Source organism: Lissotriton vulgaris, chromosome 5 (genome assembly GCF_964263255.1).
Source record: "Lissotriton vulgaris chromosome 5, aLisVul1.2, whole genome shotgun sequence".
Taxonomy (NCBI): Eukaryota; Metazoa; Chordata; class Amphibia; order Caudata; family Salamandridae; genus Lissotriton; species Lissotriton vulgaris.
In genome coordinates, this window is record NC_141693.1 from 547745245 (window position 1) to 547762293 (window position 17049).

Here is a 17049-nt window from a genome sequence, read left to right on the forward strand (position 1 = left end):
AACAGAATTTCACCGGGGCTGGCATTAGAATTAATAGGGGCGGCGGGTCATCTGTTTTACTGGAAATATACACTGTTATGAAATGGTTTTATTATTGCTTGTTTCTTAAACATTTTATTGTACCATTTTATTGTTTTACTGCTGTGCTCTTTTATGACAACATTTTGTCGAAATAAAGATTGAATTGATTGAATAGAGGAGTTCTGACAACTTTTTGGCCCGGTGCCACTGCCCTTGCTGCACCATTCAAATCACGACCCTGTTGTCTGCAAGGTAACTGCACTTGCTGTTGCCTGTTTCGTAGTCAAATATAGCATAGCTCTTGTATATTAACTTTTTTTAACGAGCATTGTTAATTACCACATTTACAATTTGATCATAATAACCAAATATATTATGGTAAAAAAATTATAATAATGCCTACAAAGTGTGAGAAAAGGTTCTGGGGCATGAATAGGAAAAGCCAGAAACGTTCTAAGGCTAAAGCATCTGCTTTACACAGCTACGTAATACAAAACAAGCATTCCAAATACTGCTAGAAGCTGTCTGCCTTTTTGTGGGAAGAGTCTTATCTTGACAAAAGAGATCTTAACTTGATAAGAAATAGGGCTTAAACAGTAGGAATAGCTTCAAAAGAAGTATTGTAAATGTGCGCAACCAGAGGAAGTTAACAAAAAAAGTTCCACACAAAAGCAAATGAACACAGTAATTCGGTATACGGATAAGGCCCTCCTTTTACGATATATTAAATACAAGTGATTTAAGAAGCACCGCGCTTGCAAAACCCCAAAAATAAATATGGATAAAATACAAACAGAAATGTTAAACAAAAAAATACCATAAAACCAGGAGCCTTAATTATAACATACTAAAACACCTGAAGAGCTCCTCCCAAATAGTATGGGAGTAGTCGTCCACACTGAGACTTGCAGTTGCGTTGTGAGGTTAAACCCTGTGATGAAGTATGCCACTTCTGGTGGTGAGGGTTTTTGTCCTATAAAAGGAATACTTCTTGACATCTTAGGTTTGGAGCAATATTTTTTCTTTTTCTTAGACCCGGTCATTTTACCGTGTAGAGAAAATAAAAATTTTGCCAGGCCCAAACATCGCCTCCCACATTGCAGCTCCCTGGAACCACCACTGCAAGACTTATCTCCTCGCGTCGCCTCTGCTGTGCGTGGCATCCTCGTCGCAGGACTCGGCATCTCTTCGAAACCAGGATTTAAGGTACAGTTGTTCAGGGGCCTAACTAGGTCCCTTTAGCAGGCCCATGCTCCACTGCAGTTGGCCTAAACTTGTGACTTTGTCTAGGCCCAACGCAATCAAATAACTACAGTTGATGATTTGTGCTGTTTGGTGCTATTTCCACTTAAATATTTAAAATTGCTTATCTCCGGTTCTACGGATTGGAATTTAGAAGTTTTGGTCTTGACTTATTTATTAAAATGTACTCTATTTTCTTAAATTGGTGTGGGATTTTTCTTGTGTGGAGTTTTCATTTTATTACTGTTTGAAGTGTTGCATACTTACTTTATACATTGCCTCTAAGTTAAGCCTGACTGCACTGTGCAAAGCTAGAAAAGGATTGAGCACAGGTTAATTTGGGGTCTCCGTGTGACTTCACCCTGACCAGGATTGTGTTTTCTTCCTGTGCAGGGTTTCACCCCACACAACCAGTAACCTAATTTCTTACAACTTGCATTTTCCTCCACACCCAATGCATACTGAACTGGTGTTGTGCACTATGACACACTTTCCTGTACTGAATGTGTGCACCTAAATGAAGTTGGTGCAAACTGTGCAGAAAGTGTGGAAAAGTGAAAAAAGTATTTTCATAAGATTTTTGTCTTTGAAGATTGTCAGGGAGAAATCATTTTCAAGCAAAAGAAAAAAACAGTATTATCATACCTCTTTTTATCATACCATTTTTCTAATTTGTAGGTTAAGAATCAAATCATGAAAACAAATTGTTGTTGCCTTTCACTGTTCGTGAAAATGATTTTTCATGAAAAGGTTTTCCTTCCCACATGTTCCCTGTGCAAGCATGAAGTATGGGTGACTGTCCCTCACTTACTGCACTACTGTTCACTTAGGTAAAGACACCAGGAATACTTGCAAATGCACAAAGTTACGACTTTGTGAGTGTTCACCATAGTTACAAGAAGCAGTCCCTTGGCACTGCCTTAGGAATATTTACTAGGAGCCAATCACAACAGCAGAATTTCAGCACACCAGGGGCAGCATTGCACATGCGGCGCACTTTCCTTCATTGAGCCGGGACCACCTTTAGGAAGGTGTGCTGATGCAATGAAGGAAAGTGTGCTGCATTATGGGGACTGCGCTGTCCGCATGGCAGTCGTAAACTTGGGCTGCATGTGAAATACGGGGCAGCTGCTCTAAAGCCGCTCCACGTTTCACTGTGCAGGTGGGAACTCGTTTGCACTTTAAAAAGTGGAATAGAGATCCCCATGAAGGAGGGTTATAGTCACCCTTGCACCCGCTTGCAAGGAGATGTCTGGGGGGGGGGTCCATAGGAACCTCCCTTCCCCCCGACAGACAGATGCCTTCGAGGGGGCAATGACAGTGCGCCACCTTGCCTCTGTGCGGGCATCTGCAATATGCCAGAGGCACAGAAGCAAAGGGATTCCCTCATTTGCAAGGGCATACCCCCATTCAAATGAGGGAATGCCCCCTGCAAATAGCGCTGGTGCTAGTACGCCAGCGCTATCCATATTACAGAAGGGGCACCACAAGTGTCTGCAGCCACTTCTATAATACCAAAGTGACCCAGGGGCACGCAATGCGGGCGCAAAAGGCCGCTAGTGGAAGTTCGACAGTGCTAACTGGCGTGTTTTTAACTTACATTTTTGCAGGTTCTGATTGTGAGAATCATGACCCTGTAATCTAGATGGAGAGATTTCCACCTTATACGTTTATTATTAGGGCTCCGGCACTTTGCCACTCAATGTACAAACAATGTAGCAGACTGAAGTGATAAAAATGCAGGCCTTTGTACTCCACAAAACACTGATGCATTTTTTAGAAGACACTAACTATCTCATTGCTTATCAGAGGTTTATCTTAGTTTCTTCATGCAATTTCACATACTGCAATTACAAAGTTTCAGAGGTACATAAAAAAACTCCACGTTTTTAATATTCCTTTATACTGTCTTTTGACAGCACCCAGACACCAAAGTGTTTCCTGATAATTTTGGTACGAACGATTACAGGACTACAAGATTTCAAGTAGCTACAAAATCAGTAGGTTTTAAGATTATTCCGAAAAGAAAGCAAGTTTAATTTAAGATAAAGTAAGTTGGGTCCACATAAGGGGAACTTGCATAAAGAAGGTTCTATCTTATGACCCCTACTTAGTATAAGTGACGGGCGTTCAAGAGAATTGAGACTACGAGCAAAAAACCTTCAGGTATGCAAAACCATCAATTTTTGCTTGAAGAAAGAGCGAAGGCAATAGATCGCTCGAGAGACCAGACATAAAGCTTACATCGTCGGGTTCTGATTTTTTTAGATGCAATAAATAATATCTATTCCACGTTTTTGGGGAATAACATGGATTTTGGTGATTTACGCACCAAAATGTGCATGTTACAGTAAATACTTTATTGTTTTTCCCTTTCTAAATTCCAGCAGGTTTGACCTGCAAAATTGAATAACGGGTGAGTGATTTAACAGACCTGATAATTACCAGCTGCAGTAAATGCCACCCAACTCAAAATTCCGACCCCTGTACAAACAAGGGTTTACACAGCGGGGTCACTAAATACTGACTCGTTGTGAATCAAGGCCATAATCTCTTAGTTAGGCAACGACAAAGAACATACATTCTCTCCCAAATAACAGTATGCAACGGTTGCTGTATCTGATTAAAATCCAGCTATTTAGTCATATAGCCATTCTAATTTTGACAAATTTAACAACCATTCACTCATTTCTCATTTGTATATTTCAGATGTGATTGCGGGTGTGAAAGTTAATTACTGCTTGAGTAGAAGATTAGACTATGGTATTAGCTTAACTTTTGAATTTCATGTCTTTTTAGGTTTTGCGGCATCGCCACTATTAATGTATTACCCAACCATAACTTGAAATGGTCTTAATAGTTTTTAGGAAATTTCAGACTCTTCTGGTGTAGGAGTCTACCTAAAGAGACACAGACAAAGTCAAACTTTACAGACAATTTAAATACGTGGTCACAGAGAAAGAGAGCTGGGAAACAGTCTTGATTACGTAGCCTGGGCCACGAGTGGCGTTTCCCATCATGCTAAATCACGCTTGAATGGGATACTGAGAGCACGCTTCGGGAGAGGAAGCAGACAGGAATGGGGACAGGTAAGTGGGTCGGGGCTGGGTCTGTTTTAAAGGGTTGTGGGTAGGTTTTAGGGCACAGGGTGGGAGGGGGTTAGAGTAATTTTGCTACGGGCAGAGATTTCAGTTGTAGGGCTGAGGACGGGGGGAAGGTGTGGGAGTAGTTTTAAGGGCTGCATTTGGGGGGGTTGGGGTGAGGGTACGTTTTTGGGCTCAGGGTGAGGGCGGTCTGGTAGTTTTAAGGGCTGGGCTGGTTTGGGGTTTTAGGGGTTTTAGGGGTGAGGGTTTGTTTTAAGGCTCATGGCGGGGGTGTCAGGGGAAGGGTTTTAGGCCTCAGGGTGTGTACTGCGTTTGCCATTTTACACGTGCATATTAATTGTTGACCTCGATTCCATGCAATGCTCTGATCTTCCATTTTGTTGCATCGCACTTCCATTTTGTGCTGCCTTGCCCTGTAGTTACACTTCAGCAGTAACAAACATGTTTTTCACGTAAACCAGTACAAACTGGTGTGAGGCATTTCTTGAGGATGCCTTGTGAGGTTATGTTGTACCTTCAGATGTTTTTGTGCAGTCTATGCTTATCTCTAGGACAGAGGGAGGATGCCCGTGCAAAGCTCCAAGGCCGAAGATAGGGAAAGGAATGTCTTTTGCCTCGGCACAGCCCAAACAGAATCTGGCCAGGTGTGTCTGGGGTCTAGCAGGGTGCAGGCAGTGTGAGAACCAGCTAGAACTGGTTATATGGAATTCCTTTCACTGGCCAGGCTAGGGACATCAGACGCACCCCAGGGGGTGGAGTCAGCATTGTGGGGGAAAACCCAGCCTCATTCAGGGCCCTCAAACCAGACGGTCAATCCACAAGCAGGCCCAGGCTCACTCCTCCCCTCACATCAGCATGCTAAACACTCCATCCACCACCGGGGCAGACCCTCACAGACTCTTGGAGCCAGGCTCACCAGCCAGCCTCAGCCAATCACACGCCAGATACAAATTACACAAATATGCCAACTTCTAGAAGTGGCACTTCTACACTAGACACAATCATGCAGCATATACCATTGCGCAGCATTCAATCTCACGAGTTCGAACATACCAAACTCGACCCTGCACTCCCCACACATCAGGAACTACCATGGGCATATATATTCCCCATTCATTCCTATGGGAGGGCAGGTCACTCACCACACATACACAGAGAGCTCACGCACTTTACACTGCACCACAGTGAAAAAGTGCGCAGAGGCCTAAAATCACCAACACCAGGTCACAGAAACAGGCTAGGAAAAAGCAAAAAGTTTTGGGGTCAACCTGCCAAAAGGGATGGGTCCAACACGGTTTATATACCTGTATTCACAGTTTCATATTTATAGATATATAGCGTGGTGTATTCATTGTCTATTGCCTTTCACTCGGTGCCTAATAATTTATTAGCTTCAGTGATTTATTGCCTTTGCCTACAATTCAAATAAAGTTCATTTTTACCTCTAGAGGAGTGCTGGAGTTTCTGTGTGAGTAAGTGGTGTGCGTAAGTTCAGATTACGCAAGTGGGCAAAGCAATACAGGATGGGGAAGGGGTAGGGGTAGGTTTATAGGCAGCAGGTGGGTAGGTTTTAGGCCTTATAGTGGAGGCGGGGTCTTGGTAGTATTAAGGGCAGGACGGGGTAGGTTTTAGGCCTCAGGGCAGGGTGGCAAGTTAAGGGGGACAGAATTATAGGGCTTAGGGTGGGGCTGGGTCGGGGTAGTGGCAAACTTAACCATGCAACCCCCTTACCAAACATGCCTTTACAACGAATTTGACTGGTAAAGGAATGTGTGGTTCGTGCTACGTTGTAGAGGCACAAGTGGTTTAGCCATGCATGCCTTCGTCATACAACTAAAGGGCTAACATGAAAAGCACAAAGGTGTGTTTAATACATAGTCAATGAAAATGTAGTAAAACACAATTTCTTCACCATTATAAAGAAATATATGGTACGTGACTGATCAGAAGATACAAGAATTACACAATCATTGAGCATAGGACGAATCTGAGCAGAGTAACAACTGGTGCCATAGCCGTGGAAGCCTGATTGTAGGTGTGTTGGAATAAAATGGTGGGTTTGTTGGAATATGATGGTGGGTGCGTTGGAATGTGAATGTAGATGTGCTGGCATGAAACGGTGGTTATGTTGACATACAATGATGGAAATGGAGTTAACACCTTGGCTGCTAATGGTTTTCCCCTCCTGTGCTGCTATTCTTTGAATACCATTGTTTCATGACGAGCTGAGCTCGTCATAAGCACAGCTCAACCGTGCCTCATGACGAGCTGAGCTCGTCATGAGCAGCGAAGGGGTTAAAGATGACGGATGGTGGTTGTAATGAAGATGCTTGTGAACTGACCCACCTCTCCATAGCGCATACAATATTGCAACCACAAAGGAGAGTGTCAGTACTGGCTCTGCAGCCTGTTCTCAATAGCAAACAAGGAGCATGGCGGGTGCCATCCGACTCACTCGTCAAAAGCTCACAGCACTGTAGGCCCACTGATGTGCGAGGCACATGCCAGGTGCTCATTGTTTTGCCCTCTCTCCCATGGGCAGGGCAAACGGGGTGAATGAAAGGCCCCCACGGGCTGAAGAGAAAGCCCCAACGCACTTGGGCAATGTGCGAGGGATGGGAGTGGGGCTTAATTTTCCCTCCTCCTACTTACGGAAGGCGAGGAGTGGTAATTTCCCCCTCTCGCCTTTGAGCAAGGTCGGGCTGTTTGTAACCTCCTTCACCTCACCCGGTAGGCCAGTTTCACCCCCCCCCCCCCCATTTCTCTCCCTGGACAGTCAGCCAGGCCGAGGAGAGATATTCAATATCACCTGGGAAAGGTCTGCCAAATGAATTATATAGGACCACCTTTCGTGCTGTGCAGCTTTTTTGTTGTTAGCGCCAGTAAATGTCCACTGTGCACTCACAAAGCTACAATAGTTTCAGTTGTTTGTGATCAGTTATCCATAGATTACAAGGAAAAAGAACAATATTTATACTTAGGTAGGTGCATTCAATACTCCTATTTTGGCTTTTATCTGAGGAATGCCGAACGGATTTTCACCATACCTAGGCCAACGTGACATACAAATCTGGTTAACATTAGTTTTGCGATTTTGGATGTGCCAAATCCATTTTACTTGTGCCAAAATAACCAATTTGTATCACTGTTATAAGTTTTGAAATATTACAGCAGTCTGCACCAAGTAGGCATGCTCTCAGGTGTCCTAAAAAACTCCACACCCGCCCACCCAATCCCCTCCACCACCCAAGTTGGACAACATTGGTCAAAGGTGCGCATTTATTAAGATTGCAACATAGGAGGTCCTAATAAATAAGGTATATACATTAAATATAGAGACTGTGCCTCTGTGATAGATCGATATCAACATAACATCTAAAAACATCTTACATTCACTAAGTATGGTAAGCAAAGCAAGCCGAACTACTGCCCACACTTCGCTCATCACCTCACACATGGTCAAGGACTGCGGAGGCCAGTGCCACCTTTGATGGTATCCTATGTGCTAGGAGTTTAACAGGCCAAACCTAGGACGTGAACTTGCTTGGTCAACATTTGTGCCTGGTGTCCTGTTTGTCAACCTCATGGCCCTCCAATTCTAAGTGCTCCAGCTCCCTTTCGGTGAACACCTTTTGGTCTGCCATAGCACTCGACACATCTACCCCTAGAGATGAAAAGGCCCTGATTTTGGTCAAGTTGAGTGTGATGAGGATGGGGAGCGTGGCCTCGAGTCTAGCCTGGCATTTCACCCTGCAGGGCACCATACCAGCTCTTTTGATGTCATGTCATTTTTAGTTCATATCTACAAATATGTTTAGCTTTTTGTATCCTCCCTCTGATTATGTTTAGAAAACTACTTTTTCTTCTGATTTCAGCACTCTAGTCGAGGACAATATTTACTTGCACTCGCTTCCTTATGCTGCTTCCCCCCACGCATCCCCACCCCAATACTTTCCATGCTACTTTCCTCAGCTTGTCTGTTACCTCACCTCACCCCTCCTTGTACCTCTGTGCTACTTTTTCATATCCTCCTGCGCTATGCTCCCACTCCACTGTTTAACAGGTGTTCGGTCTCTCCCACCCAGCCCTCGTCTGTTACTCCCACACCCTTCCCTGTCCAAATTGTTTTTTTTCCCAATTTACCACTCAAAGATGGGCATACGCCATTTGGGAAGGGTAATTTAGAAGTAAAGAATAATAAAGTCCATCATTTTGCGCATGTGAGCATCGACAGTGACACATGCACATATATGTTGCAGCCAATGCTTGGGGGTACCAAACAGTACAATCTTTGGCAAAGCAATAGGTCTCGCATTTGAGACCTATTGGTTCTGTCAGAGCTTTTTGCTGATAAACTGTGCAGCGTAAAAACGAAAACAAAAAAAGCACAATGAAGCAGCCGTGACAGCAGCGTATTTTTAAGGGAGCACATGAGTCATGACGCATGTAAGTGACATTGGTGCCTTTTTTTAATCCACTGATCTGGGATTCACTTTTATTTCTAAAGCAGAAAAGCCCGCAGCAATTTGCTGCCTGTCCCTCCAAAAAATAAATTATATTAAAAAACAATATAACCACGGAAAAGAAGAGGGTGGGGGTGGCCACTGGAGGAGTGGATCAGGGTAGTGGGTGCAGGGAGTTGGGAGGTAAAGGATAAAGAAGCTTACAAGGGAAGCAGCAACAAGGAAGGAGGGGGGAGAAGCACACAGGGCGGTAATTAAATTAAAAATAATCTTTCTGCTTCATTTTTTGTGTCTCTCTACCTCATCTTGAACCTACCATGCTCTCCCTCCTTCACCTGTGTCTACCTAACCTGGCTGATCCACTTTCTGGATCTTACCGCCTTCTACCACTCTGTGCCTATCTTGCCATCTCTAGCTCATCTCGCCATGTTAACTCTCTCACTAAAACACTCCTCTCTCAGCTTCTCGCTGCTCTTATCTCAACTAACCTCCCTATATCGCTCCTTCATCTACCTCACCTCTCTTAGCCTCTTTACTCTCTTGACCTCAAATCCCTATTTATCTCTTCTGTCCATATCCCAAGTTCTCTCAAAATCACCACTCTCCCTCACCGCTACCTTGCTTGTCTCTGAATCTCAAACTCCCTTCACTCTTCTACACCACCTATCACTCGACTTAACCTCTCAATTATCACACCATCCATTTGCCACTTCCCTTCTCCAGTTTCTCTCTTATCACGTTATTTGTAACTTACACCTCACACTGCTTTACTAGATGCTACCCCTCTTTAGTGCCTTCTACCTTTTCCTCTATTGGTCTTTAACTTGAGCTCTGTCTCACTTCCCTATATCTCTGTCCACCACTCACTTGTCTCCATCTTCTCCATCTCACAACTCTCTCTGAAACACATTGTCTTTCTACATCATTCTTCCTACTTCCGTATTAAGTTCACCCCTGTATGAATACCTCACCTATGTCTCTCTAGTTCATTTCTTTTCTCTCTGCATCTGAACTCTTTCCTTCTGCCTCGCTACTCTCTTTACCGGACCGCTCTTTCTAAAACTCTTCTCATTTGCCTCTCTTTCTACCTAACAGTTCCAAAACTAATATCTTTCTATATTCCCTCACAACCTCTACTCTAAACCTATATACCTTGATCTACCTCCACCACTTCTGTGCCACAAAATATACAAAGAGGCAGATTTTCGCCAGTGCCATTGTCATTCATATTTCAAACGCATTAATCTTTTATCAGGTCTGACATATTAGGTCAAACACAATCATTTGTGAGACATTAAAAACGTGACCCAACACATTGATTTTGTGATCAGGTTGTTACCATATAAGGAGCACGTACAAATGGATAACATAGTTTTGATAAATAAAAACAGTATTAGCACTCTAAATGTGCTTCCTGACTTCATCGGCTTTATAGAAAAGTTACAAAGGATTGAAAGAGAATATAAAAACGTGGAAAAAACATTTTAGATTTAATTTATTTTTGTAAATTACTGGTATGCCACCAATATACAAAATTGCACTTACAAAATTTTCAAAGTGCATACATTGAGTGACTGGGGGGTGAGGGGGGAATCCGTTTAAAAACTGCCTTTTATCGGAGTACATACAATGTGTTGCAATTATTTAAAGAGCCAATGGTTTGGCTTAAATCTTTTTAGTCCCGACTTCACGTCCTTATTTATTAGATGAAAGAGTAAATGACAGTCAATTCGCTCTTTAAAGAGCTGTAATCACGAACCACTTCTGGGGTTCATGCGGAGGGGGAAGTAAGCACTGTATCAGGGCTTTAAATGGAAATATAGAAGTGTAGGTACTCACTATTTTAGAGTACCTGCTTGCTCCTGAGAAGTGCCAGTACTCTCCCATGAAAAGTATTGCAGTAGTACTAAGAAGTGCAGGTACTCTCCTTTTTAAACTAAAGAAGTGCAGGTACTCAGTACATACATGCCAATAGACCCTATTCAGGGGGGAGTAGACTCCCGATTTTAGAAGTACAAAAAGGCTTTATTTTGGCTGTTCCTCGCCTGAAATTCTCTCACTCAACAGAAGACAATTGGAGCGGGGGGAAGAGAGGGGGTATATAATCTCCCTATAATTTTTAGGTCTCGTCTACAGCATTACTTTAGCAATGCTTGTTTGGCAAGATTATAGTAAGGCTTTCAAAAGTCTACCCAAACTGCGGATTAGGTACAGTTCATGCGAGCCGGGCGTGTGCACATCGCCAGCCACATCATGCACCATTTGTCTGGGCCTCAGCATCAGACTTCAAAGGAAGCCGCTCCCCCGCCCCCCCCCCATGACTCCCCGCCACGCAATGCCGCTACCCTGCCCCCACCACGCTATGCCGGGAGCTTGTTCTCTTTCGGGCTCCTTCACTCCCTCTTTCTTTCTTTCTTTCTCATTTCCTGTGCGTCCTATCTGACTCCTGCTTGTAGCTCCCTTTAGTGCAGTTTCAGTGCGTTCTTATTTTTTTTCTTTTCTTGCCGATGCTATTCAGCATTGGCAAAGTCAACAGGTTAATAAGGCGAGATCTATTGGCTTTGTCAGTGCCTCTTTTGATCTAAAGCGATATAGGCATAGAGGTTCCCTATCTGCTTAAAATGTCTTGCCAAGTTTTGTATTTTATGCTTACTAAATATTAAACGTGCAAATTCGATCACTTAAAAGTTGAAAAGAAAACTATTTTCTAGAGAAAGTGCAATAAATAGGTAAGCTACATATTTGCACGTACAACCTTTTATTTTATCTTAGTAGCGTAGGAGTATTTACAGAACAAACGTGAATTCTGTGTTTTGGTCGCTCTTTATACAACACTTCTGTCGCCATATTTAAAAGTGGCTCAACACGTCCCTGTTATAAGACATCACAGGAAGGGCTCGATAATATATCTGACCCGCCTAAAGGCGGCGAAGCCAAGCCGTCCGCGCCAGGACGGGGCAAAGGGCTTGCAAACGTGATCAAATAATTATCCAGCAGTATGAAGGGACAAAACTGGTGCTTGCATCTACAATCACATACCAACCTTCACGGGTACTGTGAGACAGCTAATGTGCTCAGGTGAAAATGAGCAAAATGCCATCTACTTTACCGCAGTGGGATTTCAGCCAAGTTTCTTAACAAATTCCATAAAGCTTTTAAAATATAATTCTCTGCACCAGAAAGAGGACTCTGCAACGTCTGCAAAACTTTCAAATGATGGAAGGCTAAGATAGATATTTAAGATTCAGTTTTTCTGCAGAAGCGCCAACAATTTCGCGTTTCAGATGGGAACGTATGGATTCTGCAGTACTTGATTAAAGTGCTGTAATCTCTATCTTTTGGCGCAAAGGGAAGTTCGTACCAAATGTAAATTCAGCTAATGGTCTCTTCTGATCAACAGTCTGGTGGGTCAGTGACTGGGAGTGCTTCATAAATGACCCTTGTGCCTGGAGCTGAGCTCACAATGCTACCTACAGATGGCACATGCATAGATGCACCCAGAAGGGTGGCCATAAAAAACAATAATGCCATCTAGTCTGCGCATTTCTCAAAATGCAGCAGCACCTTTTTCCAGATTCCAAATCCTTTTAAAGCGCAGGATGTTTGCAATGCCCCTACTCTTTCGCTCCAAACTCACAGGCTGTAAAGTTTGCTTGAGCAGGGGGTACTCGCCCCGGCCATTGTCATGCCTCTCCTTCAGCCCAGAGGAGCTGTTCCCGAGTTTCAGGCACACTTTGCTGCTTTGCACACTGACATGTAAGGGTGAGGCTAGTGGCATAAACCATGCCCAGTAACGTCAGATTTACCCAAAGCATGACCAAGCCAAGGCCTTGCACCCATCTCTCGTGGTCAACACAGAAGTCCCAAATAGTCACTTGCAGAAACCCTTGCAAGTCTCGTAGGGACATTAATAAGCTTTCTGTCGATCCTTGAAAGCATGGCTTGCAGTCAGCCGAGCAGTCCATATGAACAGAAATCATCCCGTTTTGCCAGGATCCTATTAGGCACTTCGAGTCGGGCGGTGTATATGGCGGGGTGTGATCTCCCGGCAGGGTTCGCGGGCAATGACTAACACGGAAACAGCCAACATACACTCCAAACAATACCACTCAGTGCCACATAATTACTCGCCACACAATTACACTCTACTGAATACAACATACACTCCACACAATACCCCTCAGTGCCACATAATTATATGCTACATAATTACACTGTGCTCAACGCAACATGCACTCCAAATACCACCCAGTGCCACATAATTATACGCCACATAATTAGTGCACTCAATGCAACATACACTCCAAATACCACTGAGTGCCACACAATTACACACCACATAATTACACTGCACTCAATGCAACATACACTCCAAATCCCACTCAGTGTCACATAAATACACGCCACATAATTACAGAGCTCGCAATGCAACATACACTCAAAATACCACTCAGTGCCACATAATTACACACCACATTATTACACTCGACTGAATGCAACACACACTCCACACAATACCACTCAGTGCCACATAATTACACATCACATAATTACACTCTACTGAATACAACATACACTCCTCATAATACCACCCAGTGCCACATAATGATATGCTACATAAATACACTGCGCTCAACGCAACATACACTCCAAATAACACTCAGTGCCACATATTTACACTGCACTTAATGCAACATACACTCCAAATACCACTCAGTGCCACATAATTATATGCTACATATTTACACTGCGCTCAACGCAACATACACTCCAAATACCACTCAGTGCCACATATTTACACTGCACTTAATGCAACACACACTCCAAATACCACTCAGTGACACATAATTATATGCTACATATTTACACTGCGCTCAACGCAACATACACTCCAAATACCACTCAGTGCCACATAATTACACTATCTATCGCCTCACTCTATCTATCGCCCCTCACTCTATCAATCTATCTATCTAGCTATCTATCTATCACCCTCACTCTATCGATCACCCCTCACTCGATCAATCTAACTATCTATAGCCCTCACTCTATTGCACTCACTCTATCTATCACCCTCACTCTATCGCCCTCACTCTATCGCCCTCACTCTATCGCCCTCACTCTATCGCCCTCACTCTTATCTATTGCCCTCACTCTATCTATCGCCCTCACTCTATCTATCGCCCTCATTCTGTCTATCACCCTCACTCTATCTATCTATCGCCCTCACTCTATCTATCGCCCTCACTCTATCTATCTGTCTATCTATCTTTCACCCTCACTCTATCTATCTATCGCACTCACTCTTTCTGTCCATCTATCGCACTCACTCTATCTGTCTATCTATCGCACTCACTCTATCGCCATCACTCTATCTGTCTATCTATCTATTTATCGCCCTCACTCTATCTTTCGCCCTCCTTCTATTTATCTATCGCCCTCTCTCTTTCTATCTATCGCATCACCACAGCATCCCTCAGCACCACCACAGCATAACTCAGGGGCACCACAACATCACTATGCGCTACCACAGCATCACTGAAAGCCACAGCATCACTCAACACCACCACAGCATTAATCTGTGCAACCATTCAACAACAATTGGTTCAAATATGTTCTCTCAATGTTTCAAGCTTTATTACAAATGTCACAAAAAGATGTTAATATTTCACTTCTGTTCTTGGATTTTCGTCACAATAAAATACACTGAACATATTCTTCACAAAAGTTATTTACAAAAGTTTAAGTTATGCCATTATAAATTGCAATCACTTTTATTTAAGTATTAATTATTTAAAAAATTAAAAGCAATTGTTATTTGTAATATCAATACATCTAAGTCACGTAAATACAACACATATTGCATTACAAATACTATAGGTGTCACTTTTGCAAAAGTGAAAAGTATTGGCATTGTAAATGATAAAGCTATTAATTTTGCAATTTTCAAAACCAACACATAAATAAAAAATGTGTCATTTACAATACCAATAGCTCAAACTTTCCTAATGCGAGACCTATTGCATTGCAAATGCTTGTTTTAAATAATCTCCCACTTTCCTCTCCTACAATGTTGTCACCTATGTCAGAACTAACTTCCTATTGAAATCCACTGGTTAAAACTAAATTTGGTGGTCTCTGTATGGAGTTTCCCACAAGGCAGCTTCGTCTCCTAAAAAGAATCAGTTTATAAAACGCGACTGATGCGAATTAAAAAATACACAAACGCTGCTTAATAAACAGAGTAAACACAAATAACAAGGACTGACCTTCTGTGGGGCCTTCGAGCGGCGTCCAGTCAAGCGCGAGCACGAGCTCTGTATGAGGCGGAGCGCGAGCTGCGCCGAGTCCTGTCCCTTCCCTTCCACCTACGCAGACAGTGTAGGCAGGCGCGAGCTGTCATCCCTGGGCCAGCCTCGCCCCTCGCAGCTTCTGACGCGGACTTTCTTTATCTCCGCTCCTCAAACCTCCCGACGAACTCACTTATGAAGCTCCGAAGTTACAAACTAAAAGTACTTGGTAGCCGGCGAAAGAATAATCTTAACAACATTCCGATTTTTTTTTTTTTTTTTGCTGTAACATTAACTTCATTAATATGGGAAGGTAGGGAGTACCTGCACTTCTTAAATATGAAACGGAGCGTTCCGGCACTCCTGGGCTGGTGCGATACTTTCCAAAGGAGAAAGTACCGACGCTCGTCAGGCAGACAAATCCTCTCGGAGACCGACTATCAGCACTGCTGTATTTCCATTCAGAAAGCTGACGCAATGTGTTTGTCTTGGGTATAAAATATTAAACTCGTTCTTTTAAAATCTATTTTCTATAGGGAAGATAGCGGTAGCATAATTTTAAGTTTGTTATTCAGCCAAGTGATGAAGCAGCGGAACCGCGGTTTTTCATTCAGACCCTGGAACATGACTTTTCGACTACACCAGTCTCCACTTCTTAAGGTTAAACCCCACACAACATGGCAGGGGGCTTACTCAGAATGTATTGCATACCAGCACGTTTCTGCCTGCTCCTTGCAGGTTCAGCTTTTGATCGCTGATTCGCTGATGGTGGTTAACTAACTGATGCACACCTTGCCGTGGGTGTTTGTCCTCATGAGGGCACTCTCGTTAATCTTGACTACGTGCCACTTCAACCGTTCGCCTCCAGCCAATAATAGTCTGAAAAGGAAAGGCCCTCGCATAAAATTACTAATTGACTGCCCCTTAACAGCCTTGTGAACAGGGTCTACATCTAGTAATGGACCGGAACACTGACCGACACATCATAGAAGGGCAGGAAGAATACTTAGTCCGAGACTGCATAGGCAATGCACGTGTGGGATATCGGTGGTTTCACAACTTGACGCACCGTGGGATCTTCATCAAGTGATGCTACACCTCTCAAATGGCACACGTACGGTAAATCTCACACTCATTGTGCCTTGTTACTTTAACAAATACTGAGCACCGGCACTTGTAACCCCCCCCCCCCCCCCAACAACAGTGAAGCATGGGCTAGAGAGCATGTTATGTTATGTGGATTTATAAAGCGCTATCCCAACAACGTGGCATCCCAGCGCTAGCAGACAAGGGAGGTCAGAGCAGAATGAGCTAATTGGAAGAGAAGGGCCAGGCTTTAATCAATTTCCTGAAAGCCCAATGACCTTGTGTGCTCCGCACAGCAAGAGGGGCGGCATTCCAAAGGGCGGGGCCAATGCCTTAAAGGAACGTCCGCCCGCTCTCTGCCTGCGCACTCTAGGACTACTAGCCAGGCGTAAATTGGCAAAGCACAGAGCCCACCTGGAACGCATAAAGAACAGAGCCCTTGCAGGATTTGAGGGGCTTGGCCATGAAGGATCTTATGCGTGGTGCAAAGAGTCTTTAACTTTACTCTCTGTTCAATCGGCAGTCAGTGGAGACGGCGAAGGAGATGGGAAGCATGATAGTGCTTCAGAAGGGCAAAAGGATATGTGCTGCCGCATTCTGTGCCCGTTAGAGTCTTTTGAGGACCGCTTTATTGACCCCAAGTAGGAGCCCATTACAATAGTCCAGGCGGGACAGCACAATTGATTAGACAATCGTTTGGCGGATAGATCATCAAAGAATCCCAGGATGGGTTCCAGACCACGTAGAAGGCCAAAACAAGTCCCCACCACTTTTTTCTTGTGGTTCTTAAATGAAAGGGCATTGTCCATCAGGACCCCCAAGTTCTTAACTGAAATTAAATGG

The 17049-nt window shown here is 43.7% G+C and overlaps 1 protein-coding gene across 3 annotated transcripts in view; it reads right to left on the reverse strand.

Annotated features, from left to right (window-relative positions):
• Nucleotides 1-17049, reverse strand: part of PRXL2A (peroxiredoxin like 2A) — a 304325-nt gene that overhangs the window by 108325 nt on the left and 178951 nt on the right. The window contains exon 1 of one of the 3 annotated variants that reach the window (XM_086921993.1): nucleotides 15100-15226. The exons of the other annotated variants lie outside the window; for them this stretch is intronic. The gene's annotated coding sequence lies outside the window, so the exon portion shown is untranslated. Of the gene's footprint in view, nucleotides 1-15099; nucleotides 15227-17049 lie in introns of those variants that run through there. 3 annotated transcript variants of the gene reach the window in all.